Source organism: Theobroma cacao, chromosome 9 (assembly GCF_053813885.1).
Source record: "Theobroma cacao isolate CCN51 chromosome 9, ASM5381388v1, whole genome shotgun sequence".
NCBI lineage: Eukaryota > Viridiplantae > Streptophyta > Magnoliopsida > Malvales > Malvaceae > Theobroma > Theobroma cacao.
The window spans coordinates 11,890,097-11,905,572 of NC_142647.1; the positions used below are offsets into that span (position 1 = coordinate 11,890,097).

Sequence of the window (15,476 nt, forward strand, 5' to 3'; positions counted from 1 at the left end):
TCCTAGTCCTCGGGTACGATATCCTTACCCTTACCAGAGAGCTTACCACCTATATGTAATACATAATAAGTAATTAAATATATTTATGTCAAACTGTTATAAAACTATTTGAGGCTCTTTATGAATGTATGAAATTGAATGAGAAGTGTTCGAATAATCACTTAAAGATGGTGTTCTACGTAGGTTCAATTGTTATTGGACTAAAATGGTATTTGACCTAACTCGCACTATACACTGTTTAATTAGCCAAAACATCAAATTCAACATCAAATAGATTCATTGCACTTTCGGTACTCCAATAAGTCCGTGTACCTCCTTAGAAATCAATTCTAAGTCCATTAACTATAATTTTCTCATTATCGTTCAAGTCGTTTACTCAAGGAACTATACTTTTCGATAACCGTTTTCGATATCCGACATCACGAATCATAAAAAATGAGCTAGATAACATGAAATATGACAAAATTCATCTTCAAAATATTCCTTATAGAATTCGATCAATTAGGGTTTGATGAAGAACATGTTATTTTCTTACTTGTTTTTTCATACCGAATATCACAAAACACTAAAACATCAAGATAGCCTGAAATCTATTAAAAACCATCATCAAAACTTTCCCCCCTTGATTCGGCCAGCATGCTTCCATCATGAAAACTTGAGTTTCAACCATAGAAAATGAAAAAGAAAGCATGGGTAAGGTAGATCTTAAGCTAAATCGCGAAATCTTACCTCCGATCGCTTCGATTTTTGAAAATCCAATTAATTTCTCTTGAATTTTTCCTCCTTAGGGTTTTTCTATGCTTTCCCCCTTTGTTCTTTGGCTTGAACGGCAATGAGAGAGTGAATGGGAGAGTTTATGTTGAGCTTATAAAGGAAATTATAAAATAATAAAAACTTGACACATGACAACATATAATTGGTTTACATTTAAAACTTAACTAATAAGGCTTTTCCTTTCCACCACATATAATCCCATAATTATCCAAAGTATAAAATGATAATAAGTGAAATTCATGGGCTTGACAAGTGTCATGATGGTGTAAAATTTCAAAAATTCCAATTACATTCTCTTGGACACGTGAAATGAATGTTTTGCCCTTATGCTCGAATTGAAATTTTTCACTCCTCAAATTCAAATTATGTTCCAACTAGTCAAACTTGGTCAAAAATCTCATCCAACATTCCAATTTTTTCCCTCGAGTGGCAAAATGACCATTTTGCCCCTACGTTATGAAAATTCCCGATTGGATTCTAAATTAATCCTCGAACTTCGAATCACCATTTTAAGACATTCTAAGGTTCAATAACTCTCAAATACATCCTGAAGTCTTTATTTGGACTAGTTCGAGGCTTTAATCGACTTAATTGTTCTACTAAGTACAATACCGACTTTTAACGATTTTTTGAGGCATCCAAGTATGCAGACATGCTATCAAGTACATGAATGACATGACAAGTATATTATAGAGCTGGGCTTGACAGCACTACCCCCCTTAAAATAAAATTTTGACCTCAAAATTTCACTTATCGGACTAGGAGAAAAGATGGGGATATTGGCTTCTCATCTAGTGCTCAACTTCCCATGTCATCTCCTTCATTCGAGCATTCTTCCACAACACCTTAACTATTGGGATGCTCTTATTCCTCAACACTCGATCCTTTTGATCTAGAATACGTACAGGCTGTACCTCAAACTTCAAATCTTCCAGCAACTCAATCGGAGGTGTCACAAGAATATGGGAAGGATTAGGTACATACTTTTTCAACATTGAGACGTGGAAGACATTGTGAATTCAATCCAACTCTGGGGGTAATTCTAGTCTATATGCCACTAGCCCAATCCTTTCAATGACACAAAAAGGGTCCAATGTATCTCGGATTGAGTTTTCCTCGCTTTGCAAATCGAATCACACCTTTTATTATCCAACAAGATACCACAATTTACTACAATAGTATAATCAAATAAAACTTAATACCTCAAAGTATTCAAATCATTACCTTTCCAAGGAGAAACCTTAAGAAAAACTCTATCATCAACTTCAAATTCTAAGTATTTTCTCCGTCTATCAGAGTAACTTTTCTGTCTGTCTTGAGTTGTCTTTAATCGTTCTCAAATAATCTTGATCTTGTCATTAGTCAGATCAATCAGCTCTACATTAAACAATTTCCTCTCACCCACTTCATCCCAGCAAAGTGGAGTTCAGCACTTTCTCCCATACAGAGCCTCGTATGGTGTCATCCTAATACTAGACTAAAAACTGTTGTTATACGCGAACTCCACCAACGGCAAGTGTCTGTCCCAACTCCTAGCAAAGTCAATGACACAAGCTCGTAGCATATCCTCTAAAGTCTGAATGGTCCTTTTAGGCTAACCATTTGTTTGTGGATGAAAGGCAGTGCTAAATCTCAAATTAGTTCCGAGAACTTCTTGAAATTTCAGCCAGAATCGAGAAGTGAATCGGGGGTCTCGATCTGACACGATCGAAACTGGGACTCCATGTAATCTCACTATCTCATCTATATAAAGCTTAGCTAGTTTCTCAATGGAATACGTGTTATGGATAGCCAAGAAATGGGCGGACTTAGTCAATCTATCCACAACCACCCAAATAGCATCCTTCCCACTCTACGTATGCGGTAAACCTAATATAAAGTCCATAGTCACATGCTCCCACTTCCATTCAGGGATAGGTAGAGGTTGAAGAGTTCCCGATGGTTTCTGATGTTCCGCCTTGATCTGTTGGCATTTCGTCACAAACTCTGCTATGTCTCGTTTCATACCCGGCCACCAGTAACTTTCCTTGATAGTCCTATACATTTTATTGCTTTCGGGATATAAAACATAGGCGAAAGAATGAGCTTCCTCCAAAATAGCTTGTCTTAGTTGATCATCCTTAAGGACACAAACCCGATTCCCAAGCATCAAAATACCATCATCACCGAGTCTGAACTCACTAGTTTCTCCATCTCGTAACTTTTGAACTTCCCACTTCAACTCATCATCAAACTTCTGCAATTCTCTGATTTGATTCAACAGTGAGGGTCTCACAATAAAACTAGCAAGTAGGGTTCCATCCTCGCCATTACTCAACTGGATCCCTAGAGATTTCATCTCAAGTAGCATCGGAAGATAAGAATTCTGAAATGATGCTAACGAAGATGAGGATTTACAACTTAAGGCATCTGCTACAACATTTGCCTTCCCTAGATGATAATCAATCACTAAGTCATAATCCTTAATCAACTCTAACCAGCATCTCTGTCTTAGGTTGAGTTTTTTCTGGGTGAGCAAGTATTTCAAGCTTTTGTGGCCAATAAAGATCTTACAACGCTCACCATATAAGTAATGCCTCTAGATCTTCAATGCAAAAACTACTGCTGCCAACTCTAAATCGTGGTTAGGGCAATTCATCTCATGTTTCTTCAACTGCCGAGAAGTATAAGCTACTACTTTTTCATCCTGCATTAACACGCACCCTAATCCCAATTTAGAGGCATCACTGTATACCACAAATTCTTTCCCACTAACAAAAAGTGTCAAAATTGGAGAGAAGGTTAACCGGTTCTTTAGCTCTTGAAACCGACTTTCGTAAACATCATCCCACTCAAACTTGATTCTTTTATGAGTTAGAGGAGCAACTATCAATGAGAACCCCTAAACGAACCTCCTATAATAATCGGCTAAACTAAGGAAACTCGAAATCTCTGTCACCGTTTTTGGTTGCTCTCATTGTAAGATTGCCTCAATCTTCTTGGGATCGACATAAATTTCAGCTCCAAACACAACATGTCCCAAGAAAACCACTTCCTTCAACCAGAACTCACATTTGGAAAACTTGGCATAAAGTTGTCTCTCCGCAAGGTTTGCAGCACAATGCGCAAATGGATAGCTTGTTTATCATCATCCTTCGAATACACCAGGATGTCATCTATAAACACTATCACGAACTTATCCAAGTACGAGTGAAACACCCTATTCATAAGGTCCATAAAAATTATTGGGGCATTAGTCAGACCAAAAGGCATAACCAAAAACTCGTAATGCCCATAACGAGTCTTGAAAGCAATCTTAGGTACATCCTGTTCCTTGATCTTCAACTGATGATACCCAGACCTCATATCAATCTTAAAAAACACCATAGCACCCTGTAGCTAATCAAAAAAATCATCAATCCATGGTAGAGGATATTATTCTTGATGGTCACTCAGTTCAACTGATGGTAGTCAATACATAGTCGAAGAGTGCCATCTTTCTTCTTTACAAATAGGACTGGCGCACCCCAAGGAGAAGTACTAAGGTGAATAAAACCTTATCTACCAAGTCTTGCAGTTGGGCTTTCAACTCCTTTAACTCCGCCGGAGCCATCCGATACGGAAGAATGAAAATAGGTGTGGTACCCAGAAGTAGATCAATAGAGAACTCAAGCTCTCGATCAGGAGGTAGTCCTTGTAATTCACTCGAAAACACATAAGAGAACTTATTTACTATTGGGACATCCTCTAACTTAGGTTCCACCTTTAAGGTATCAATCACATGTGCTAGATAAGCCGAATACCCTTTCTGCACTAGTTTCAAAGCTTTGATAGCCGAGATTACACAAGATGGTAATACTCGGCGTTCCCCTGCAAATACAACTTCTACTCCTTCAGAATTTTGAAGTACAACTTCCTTCCTAAAACAATCCTCATTCGCCCGCTGTGTAGTCAACTAATCCATACCCAATATCAAATCAAAATCTTAGATTTCTAGGGGAATTAAGTCAGCCCTGAATTCTTCCTCACCAACCCTTATTCCACAGTCTCTAGAACATGTGTTTTTAACCAACTACTCTCTTAGAGGGGTATGAACTACAATTTTCTCCTCTAAAGGTGACAGGTTTCTATCAGAAAAGGAAGCAAATGTCGTGTTCACATATGATCTATTAAAAGAAACAGAACGAGTTTAGACAACTTTAGATCCTATATACAGATGCATGCATTCAACTCAATCTAACTTAACTTGGGGTCACACTGACACTGTAGTTTTTTAAAAAAAATAACTTTAAAATCAATGAATCTGATTCCAATTGAATTGTCATGACTCGGTACTCTCTTCGAGCCCGTGACAACCGCCGCAATGTCCCCGATAGACATACCTTATCCGGAATGTCAAACGAAACCTTGCAAGGCTCTAGCATCAGTTTTTCGCCTCCCTTGTGAGCAATAGTTACTAAATATCATGTTTTAAAGGAATATGGACTATTTTCAAATCAAAGACAATCAAAAAGTAATTTCTACCACATAGGGGTATTTTAGTCATTTTTATCCAAAAATTTCGAAACCTGTTAAAAATATAATATATAAATGAAAAATATACATTTCATATCTAAAAATAAATTTAGGTATCTAAATCATCCAGTTAAAGTGAATTTTTATCTAATAGAACTAAATAAAAATATTGGATAAAATATTCAATTTTCATATAAAACAGTATTTATAAAATTCTACATAAATAATTACTGTAGCGTAATAACAAAATAAATTCATATACATAATAGCACACAACGCCAGGGTATACAAAAATATTCTACAATGACATGTGAGCCCCAAAAAAACAAAAATAAACGGGACTGTAGACCTACGATTTCTAAGGGTGCAAATCTAAAAGCAAACTCTCGACAAAATTGACTGTCCACAGACTGCTCTGAACCTGAAATGGGTGAAAAGAAGGGTGGTGAGTTTTTATAAACCTAGTGAGTAAGCAAAGTTCATTTATAACATCTAAAACCGAATAAATGGAGACAATTTAAAACATATCTTCATAATATGATTTATAACATTAAAACTCATTTCAACCATATAAAACAATTACATTTCATAAAAAATAATCAGTAAAGCTTATGACTCTCTTAAAACTTGGCTCGTGCCAAAACTCGTACTCGGTGACACCTTGCTCCGGGCATCCAATCGAGTTCGCCAAGGCTGTTAAATTAACTTATACACATAAAACATGTTTTTACGTTTAAAAATGTAGCCGTTCTTTGACGTTGGCTGAGTTTCATCCTCACGTGGTGGTTCACTGTGAAGTGAACTCTAAACTACCTTAAGAGATAACCTCCGTGCCTCTCATACTAAGGTAAAATATAACGGGATTTACCATACCCCTTTAATAGGCTAGTCCACGGAAACCCGCCCACTGCAGTAAACTAATCACTTACCCCACCAAATCAATAAAAATTTCAACAACATGACATGGCTAATATGATATTACCCAGCTTGTCAAGGTAAAACAAAACAATTCATATATTCCACACAAACACAAATCCAACCCCTCATGCCATCACATTGTCATAAGCCATCAATTCAAACCATATGTCAAAACATATATAACACAAGTATATAGTCTCCACTTACTCAATTTCCAAAACCAGGATTCAATTTCAAACCAAATTATGAAACTCATTTCATTTAACCAACACTTTAGTTATAAAACATAATAGTTAACAATTTAACTTTATTATTCTTTAAAATCATAAAAACGAGTATAAACTATTTAAGATAGTTAAAATGATCGTCTGTTTACTCACTATAACGGGAGTACTCCTACTCCTGGTCCTTGGGTACAGTATCCTTACCCTTACTAGAGGGCTCACCACTTATACATAATACATAACAAGTAATTTAATATATTTGTATCAAACTGTTGTAAAATTATTCCAGGCTCTTTATGAATATGAAATTGAATGAGAAGTGTTCGAATAATCACTTAAAGATGGTGTTCTACGTAGGTTCAATTGTTGTTGGACTAAAATGGTATTCGACCTAACTCGCACTATACACTGTTTAATTAGCCAAAACATCCAATTCAACTCCAAATAGATTCATTGCACTTTCAGTACTCTAATAAGTCCGTATACCTCCTTAGAAATCAATTCTAAATCCATTTACTATAATTTTCTCATTATCGTTCAAGTCGTTTACTAAAGGAACTATACTTTTCGATAACTATTTTCGATATCCGACATCACGAATCATCAAATACGATCTAGATAACATGAAATATGACAAAATTCATCTTCAAAATATTCCCTATAGAATTTGGCCAATTAGGGTTTGATGAAAAACATATTATTTTCTTACTTGTTTTTTCATATCGAATATCACAAAACACTAAAAACACCTAGATAGCCTGAAATCTATCAAAAACCATCATCAAAACCTTCCCCCCTTGATTTGGCCAACATGCTTCCATCATGAAAACTTGAGTTTCAACCATAGAAAATGAAAAAGAAAGCATGGGTAAGGTAGATCTTAAGCTAAATCACAAAATCTTACCTCCGATCGCTTCGTTTTTTGGAAATCCAATTAATTTCTCTTGAATTTTTCCTCCTTAGGGTTTTTTTAATCTTTCCCCCTTTGTTCTTTGGCTTGAACGACAATGAGAGAGTGACTGGGAGAGTTTATGTTGAGTTTATAAAGGAAATTATAAAATAATAAAAACTTGACACATGGCAACATATAATTGGTTCACATTTAAAACTTAACTAATAAGGCTTTTCCTTTCCACCACATATAATCCCATAATTATCCAAAGTATAAAATGATAATAGGTGAAATTCATGGGCTTGACAAGTGTCATGGTAGTGTAAAATTTTAAAAATTCGAATTACGTCCTTGTGGACAAGTGAAATGACCGTTTTGCCTTTATGCTCGGAATTAAAATTTTTCACTCCTCAAGTTCAAATTATGTTCTAACTAGTCAAACTTGGTCAAAAATCTCGTCCAACATTCCAATTTTTTCCCTCGGGTGGCAAAATGACCATTTTGCCGCTACGTTATGAAAATTTCCAATTGGATTCCAAATTAATCCTCGAACTCTGAATCACCATTTGAAGACATTCTAAGGTTCAATAATTCTCAAATAAATCATAAAGTCTCTATTTGGACTAGTTTGAGGCTTTAATCGACTTAATTGTACCACTAAGTATAATACCGACTTTTAACGATATTTCGAGGCATCCAAGTATGCAGACATGCTATCAAGTACATGAATGACATGGCAAGTATATCATAGAGCCGGGCTTGACAAATATGATATCTATTCAGACAAATGTTTTTAAAACTTAATAAACTTCTTTAAGACTTAGTTGAAATTGATACATCCTCTATTATAAACTTTGTTCCTCTAGGTAATAAAATATTGGCTATTTCAAAGTTTTTAATTAATTTTGTACTACCAGATATTGTACTGACATTGGTTTCTTCCATTGTTAAGTAAAAAAAATATTTCTTGTCTATAATGTGTGTTGTAGCAATGTTTGCTAGACATACATTTACATTATAGATCTTGAATCCAATAAGATGAATATCTATATTTTTTTAATAAAAAAAGATATATATAATAAGAAACTTACAAGTTAACACAAAAGAACATTAAATATAGAATTAAAATACATAATAAAAATATATCATTTAAATATAATGAGAATATATAAAAGCATCTTCATAATAAAGTTATACTATTAAAATATACTAACAAACTATTAAGAAATTTTAGTCTTGAATGTTTTCATTACCAATCAGATGATCAATTTCTCTTTTAGGATGGATAAGAAAATCTACGACATCTTGATGTGTTATACCAACTTGGCTATGGTTAAAATCATCTTAAACAAAATTTACTTCGATATTTTTTTTAGCATTTAGTGATACTTTATAAAGTTCAACATTGTTTTTTCCTTTTAGCAGTCAGTGATGTTTAATAAAGGTTCAACAATATATTTCGACATATAACAAATATGTGACAAATGGCCTTTTATACCACATCAATAATACGATATTTTTTATGTTGTTTTATTCTATACATTTTTGTCTTTTTCTCATATCTTTTTACCATTCACCCACTCTTGGTGGGTTAAATTATACATCCACTCCTGGTAAGTAAAACTAAAGTTAGACATCCACTCTTTGTGGGTGAAATTAAAGTTATCCATCTACTCTTGGTGGGTAAAACTAAAGTTATCCATCCATCCCTTGCGAGTAAAGTTATCCATCAACTTTTGGTGGGTAAAGTTATTCTTAGAATTAAAATAGATATTAATGTAAATTATTATGGCGACCTTTTTCATGTTCATAACCATAATTATTAAATAATATTGCATTCATTTTAGAGAATGGACAAGGTTCATGATTTTTCATTAGTAACTCGCTATTTTGCTCAACCATAAAAACATGAAATCCAAAACAAAACGTATTTTTGGATTACCAAAAAAAAAGTATTTTTCACTTGTTACAAAATAAATATCATACAAAGTTGGATATCATACAAAGTCAATTTCATATGTTCAATTTAAAAATATCTTATGCAAAAGTTCATAATATTAAAGATAGATTTACATATATTGAGTAAAATCATAGTAGAACTTCAACAAATAAATTATTTAAATATCATATATATTTTCATGCTCAACCTAATTTAATAAGTTAAAAGATAAAAATATGATAAATACTACATGATAGCAAAATTCACATTAAGATTGAGTTTTCAGGAATGAAAACACTAAAGAGATATCAAGTCACTTACCTAATATCTTAAAACTAGAAAACAAGTCACTTACTTGATTTGTTAAAATAAAAAAAAATTAAAGAATAACCATTGAAATTCTTTTGAAGTTTGGAGATAATGAAAACAAAATAATATCAAAACTTGAGAGATTAGATGATCATGTTGATAACGTATTATGAAGTATAACTTGAAATAACAACTATAAGAGAAATATAAGAGAAAGTATTTAGAGGGAGTAAAAAGATCCTATTCAATTGTGTATTTATAAATGAAGTGAGGGGCTTATTTTAGGCTAATGATCTCTTATCTAGATAAAATTTATAAGATGAAGATAATACTTGGAGATTAGTTGGATGTATTAAAGTCTAATATTGATCCAATCTAATTTACATTCAAATCTAGATATACATAAAATAAATAGATATTCATAAAAATATTCATAATAGAATTTCCTTTTTCAAGAATAATAATAAAAGTTATCTACTTTTGCTAGGTAAATGTTGTTTTGGGTAAAATACATTGACCCTTTCAACTTTTGACCATAATTATACGTGAGTCCATTAGTTTTCAAAATGAACATTCTGTCCTAAATGTATAAACGAAGTTAATGCCTATTTATGAAATGTCTAAAATGTCTTTCCTTTTTTTTTCCACACTCTTCCTTTCTCTCAGGTCGGTTGACGACGCTTCCTTACACTAGTTGAATCTGACCATAGAATACCAAATCTGATTGAATCTCTCTAGGCTCCCTTGGGAAGCACCATGTGCTCTTGTGGGGAGCCCCAAATCAGGGTCCCTAGGGGAGTACTGATGCTCTGTTGGGGAACTACTCCCCTGGTGAGCCCCAAATTGAGCTCCCGAAAGGAGCATCAAGGGAGTTCAATTTCAAACTCCCTAGGAGAGCACCGAGGGAGCTCGAAGGAAGTGCCAAATCGGTGTTCCCTTGGGTTAGCCGCAAATGGTCGGTCGAAAGATTTTTTTTTTTTGAAAAAGAGCAAAACATTTTAAATGAAAATTATAATATATATAGTGGTAATTTTTAAAACTAATGAAAAGTAAAATTATTTTAAAAATATTGTCACTTTATCAAACTAATAGAAATATTGATGGTTGACTAATAACAAAACTTATGTGTTTGACGAAAATATTCTTTTATAACGGCGTGTTCATTTTAAAAACTAAAGAATTCACGGGTAATTATAATCAAAAGTTGTAGAGATTAGCGTATTTTATGTTATTTATTTTTACTTACTCTCCCATCTATAGAGTGAATGTGCCAATATGAACTATTCTTTGCCCTTTTAAAGACATGAGAATTGAGCCAGAAATAGACGAGACGTCGACGCCTTGTTTCCATCCTAGTATGATTTGTCGGTTGGGGCCAAATATATCTGGTTTTTACTTTGACTTTTCTTTTAAAAGAGTAAGTACTCTTCTTATCGCTAGCCCAATGAGTTTGTAGGAAAAGTGCTCTTAACGTAGAATTTTTCAAAAACCATGGTTATATATGGTGGAATTCTTATTTTAATCTTATTGAACTTATTTAAAATAATGAAGAATATTTTGCTCTATTTAAAATATATTTTTTAAAAATTTTCTATCAATTTTCACCTTCATTTGCTCGTTTTCCTAAAATTTTATTTAAAGTCAGAAATTCAATTTTAATTTTTATAAAATTGAAATAGAATTGTTCATGGGTTGTTAAAATTTAAGTGTTTACAAGACGAGTTAGGCCAGACCGAGTGCAGTCGACACTTTAAAAACGTTAAGTTATATATTATTAAAATATTAAAAAATAGTTTATATTAGCATTTTAGTAAGGTTTGCTTGAGATAAGAGACCTAGCCCAAGATAATGAAACATCGACTGTTTTGGAATATTTTGTCTTGTTAACAGTCTTATAAAATGACAAGGAAAATACGAAAAAAAAGAAGTTACTTCATGTCAAGACGAGAAAAACATGAAGAGGAAAACGAAATCTCAAGCACATTTTTCACATCCCATGTGAACTACTTTGTGGTTGATCTATACATGCTACTAAAAGTAAGTCGTGCAATTAAAATAAGCCCTTAATGGGTTCACTTCTAAATTGATACTAGCAAAAGGACCGTGCTTCTTGACAAGGAATATGGATGTTTTAACAATATATATAAATAAATATATAAATATATATATATATATATATATAATATGGATTCTCAAAATAAATTAAAAGTGAAATCACAGATAAAAGGCAATGTTTTAAAAAACCTTAAACTGCCATGTTTTTAACACTTGGAAATGTATTGGATCTAGCTTAGGCGTCTCAAAGATAATCTTACTTGTAGCATTAGTAAATTAGATAAAAAGCCCTAAGCAAAAGTGTAACGACTTACTCCTCCAGCTGCTACCGGCGCACAAGTCATGTAAGCAACCCTACCCAATTCGGAAAGCTTTCTAAACATATTAATCTTACCAAATAAATTCTTTCTTTTATCATGTACTAACAATGTTATATAACTAGAATTGAAAATTTAATTCTTAAACATTCATAAAACTTCTTTAAAATATATGTACAACACGTCTTGAAATGTAATCCTTCGAACATTACACCATTTAAATTTCATCAAACAGTATCCAAGGGCTTCAGACCAAAATAGTTTTATGAATACATCATTTTATTTAAAAACAGTAGACAATTTGACCTCTAAACGGCAAAGTGGCATAAGGAAAGTGCTATGAGATGCCAATTACCTATGCAGCAAGTTGAAGTCCCCTCACCACAGCTGCTCCCCATTTAATTCACTTTTCTGCCATTGTCAACTAGTTGGGGTGAGCCTTTCATACTCAGTGAGTGAGTGAAGATGGGAAACAAGCATAAAGGTTGAATACTGGATAAATACTGAACCTTTAAATACAATTTAAGTATGAGCTTGTGACATGATGAATATATGTCGTATACATCTCAAATTATGAATAAAATCAGGGTACATGACATGCATAAACTATATACGAAAATCCCAAGTGAAAACTTGTTGAAAACTACTCAAGAGCACTCATCTTTCTCAAAACCAGGATCTAAGGTCTATCCTTGACCAGGATAATTTCAAGGCATCTTAGTGCCAAAACAGTGTTCAATACAATGTAACCAGAAATTTCCCTTTTCTTGCTATACAAACATTTCAAAACAGTATTTAATATCCAAATGCTCTCATTCAAAAATTATTCCATGGCTGGTAAATTAAGTGATAGATATAAATGCACGGCAAGTAAATAATGAATTCATTTGAAATTCATACCATGCCAAATCCAGTACATAAATAAACCACCAGCCAGATAGGATCCAGGTTTACTTTAAACCAACTAATGTGCAAAGCATTGGCAAAAGAAAACAGAATCAAATTCAGTGCATCAAATGCCAAATCATTGCTAAAACCTTTGCTTATTTAATTATGCAAGAAAATCCCTCAAGTTTCAAAGCATTTTCAACTTGCCTTTAATTGTCAAATACTCCTTTAAATCAATTCATTGCTTGTGAAACCAAATAATACTTAAAATGCATAAGGCATGTAAATATATTCGGACAAATCGATGTCATGCCAAATATAAGGCCAAACGCAATAGTCAAACCGAGCCATGATCAAATTTCATCTTATAAAAATTTCAAAGTATGCTAAGTATTAACGAGCAAATCAAGTCATATATTACCAACAAATCAAACTCGGGTAGGTCTATGTAACTCTATGGGACTCTCCCATCAGCCCACATAATAAACATATATGGGGCATCCTCTCCCATCAGCCCACATATAAACATATCTAGGGCATCCTCTCCCATCAGCCCCCATAACAGATCCCTCTAGCTAGAGTATAATCTATGTGCATATAGGTTACGTTTACTGTCGTAACTACAGGACCTAAACCCGAGATAGGTTTTTTTTTTCAACTATATAACCAGGGGTTTTCAAATATATTTCAAAGACATGCCATGATATTAATGAAAAGTGATGTTGGCAGCATTTTAAATCAATGTTATGCACATGGCAAGCTCAATAAACCCTTCCCAAGATTAATGATTAGCAACCATGCTCATGAATCATATCATTTACTCAAACAGGGTATAGAACAGTAAAACAGCCACTGTGTGGCTCATGTGACAATATTCTCCTTAAAAATGAGTTTGAGGAGTAAATTGACTCAAAGGGCTTGTTTCCCAATTTAAGATTACTTATATACTAGTTTATACACATAGTAGTATTCTTTTGAAAATCCACTTTGAAACCAGCATTTAACTCCCTCATTTTAAAGTTATGCTCAACACATTTTAGAGCACCAAACTCAGCACATAAATCATGTTTATAGCTACCAGCTTATTTATTTCCAGTAGTACAAATCATACTCGTACAATTCAAAACCAAATTCAAGAGAAATCAGCACTAAGTCAACTACCAGCTCATGCTTCCCAACATCAATGAAATTCAATCATGCTTTATGTGCATAAATATATATATATATATATATTTTCTAAAGTGTATTTTGAAATAGATACGCCCACTCACATTGATGGTGTGATTTCCCACCAGCACCAATCCACTAATCCTTTGACCACTTACTGCTCTTGAGCTTCAAATCGCTTCCTTAAGCTTCAAATATTTCCTTTGAGCTTCAACAGATTCTTTAAGTCCCAATATTTGCTTAAGCTTCCTAGTATTCCAATAACATAACACAGTTTTCTAGCATTCGAATTTACAGAATTTAGCTTAAGCTTAGCTTCCTACATTTAAAATCAATGCCCAGTAAACTATTTACAAACCCAGCATTAAACTCAAGCTTAAGCTTAGGAACATAAGACCATACTTTATTTCCAGCAAGACATTTATCCCAATAAATATTTAAACCATGCTAAATTTTCACCCTTCAATCATGCTATATAAAACTCTAAATCACCAACCCAGTATCATGCTTTATCTTAGTAATTTATTTGAGCTTTCAAAATACATTTTCTTAAGCTTTCTCGGACGTTCAAATTTCCAGTATTGTCATTTAAAATTTGAACTAGTTTCCCATGTGTTTAACTAGCAGCTTTAAACCACAATTCATGCCCAACATCAAAACATCCTAACCCTTACCTTTTGGCTTGAATTTAGCTTAACAAAACTCCTAGAAATTCTCCAACCAAGGAAATCACAACTTGGCTGAAACATAATCAAAACCAAAGTTACAACCAGTTAAATTCAAACTAAGGCTGCTAGGGAGCTTGACCTCACCTTGGTTGCTGATTTCTTAGCTTTAAATTGAAGATCCAAATACTTGAAGGCCAGGGAGAAGCTTGAAATTATTCTGCCAGGAATATTTTATTTATTTATTTTTTTTTTTGAAAAGGCTTCAAGAATAAGCTTGGTGTAACAAGGAAACAGCTTGAAGAAGGAAAATTATCAAGAACCCGTGGAGGTGCTAAATCCTTGGAGGAGTAAAGCTTGGCATTAAGAAGAGTCAAGAAACAAACAAATAGCCGCATGAATGATAAAGTAAAAGAATGATTAAGTTTACTAAGGCTCGGTGAATTGCCCAAAGTGATTTAAGAAAGCCACTCCATTTTGTTAAAGCTTGGGGTTGGGGTGGGGGGGAAGGGAGACAACCTTGTGTTGTCTGCCCATGCTTTTTTTTTTTAATTTTTATTTCTATATATTTTATTAATATATTTATATATATATTTGCTTTAAATTTAAGGGTGGGCTAATTGTTCATTAGTCCATGACGATTTTACTCCTTTTTAATTTAGTCCTCCAATATATTTCTTGTCCCTTTCAATTTAGTCCTTTCATCTAATCACATTTTACTCTATGCAATTGCATCCTTCCTCTTGAAATTTCATTGTTCCTCCTTCCATTCCATCTCTATTCTTTTATTTTCTACGTTCTTGTTCTTAGAATTCAATCCTCATGCATAATTTT

The 15,476-nt window shown here is 33.4% G+C and overlaps 1 long non-coding RNA gene across 3 annotated transcripts; it reads right to left on the reverse strand.

The window, feature by feature from the left end:
- Positions 1–12,108: 12,108 nt before the first annotated feature.
- LOC18589208 (uncharacterized) lies at positions 12,109–15,174 on the reverse strand. Of its 3 annotated transcripts, none has more exons than XR_016028195.1 (4): positions 14,790–15,171; positions 14,652–14,717; positions 14,082–14,255; positions 12,109–12,333 (listed from the first exon to the last, which is right to left on the reverse strand). It is a non-coding gene; the product is annotated as an uncharacterized LOC18589208 (long non-coding RNA). The 3 variants fall into 3 exon arrangements; XR_016028194.1 differs by having other exon boundaries at positions 14,082–14,226; positions 14,790–15,169; XR_001929161.2 differs by having other exon boundaries at positions 14,082–14,717; positions 14,790–15,174.
- Positions 15,175–15,476: the final 302 nt, after the last annotated feature.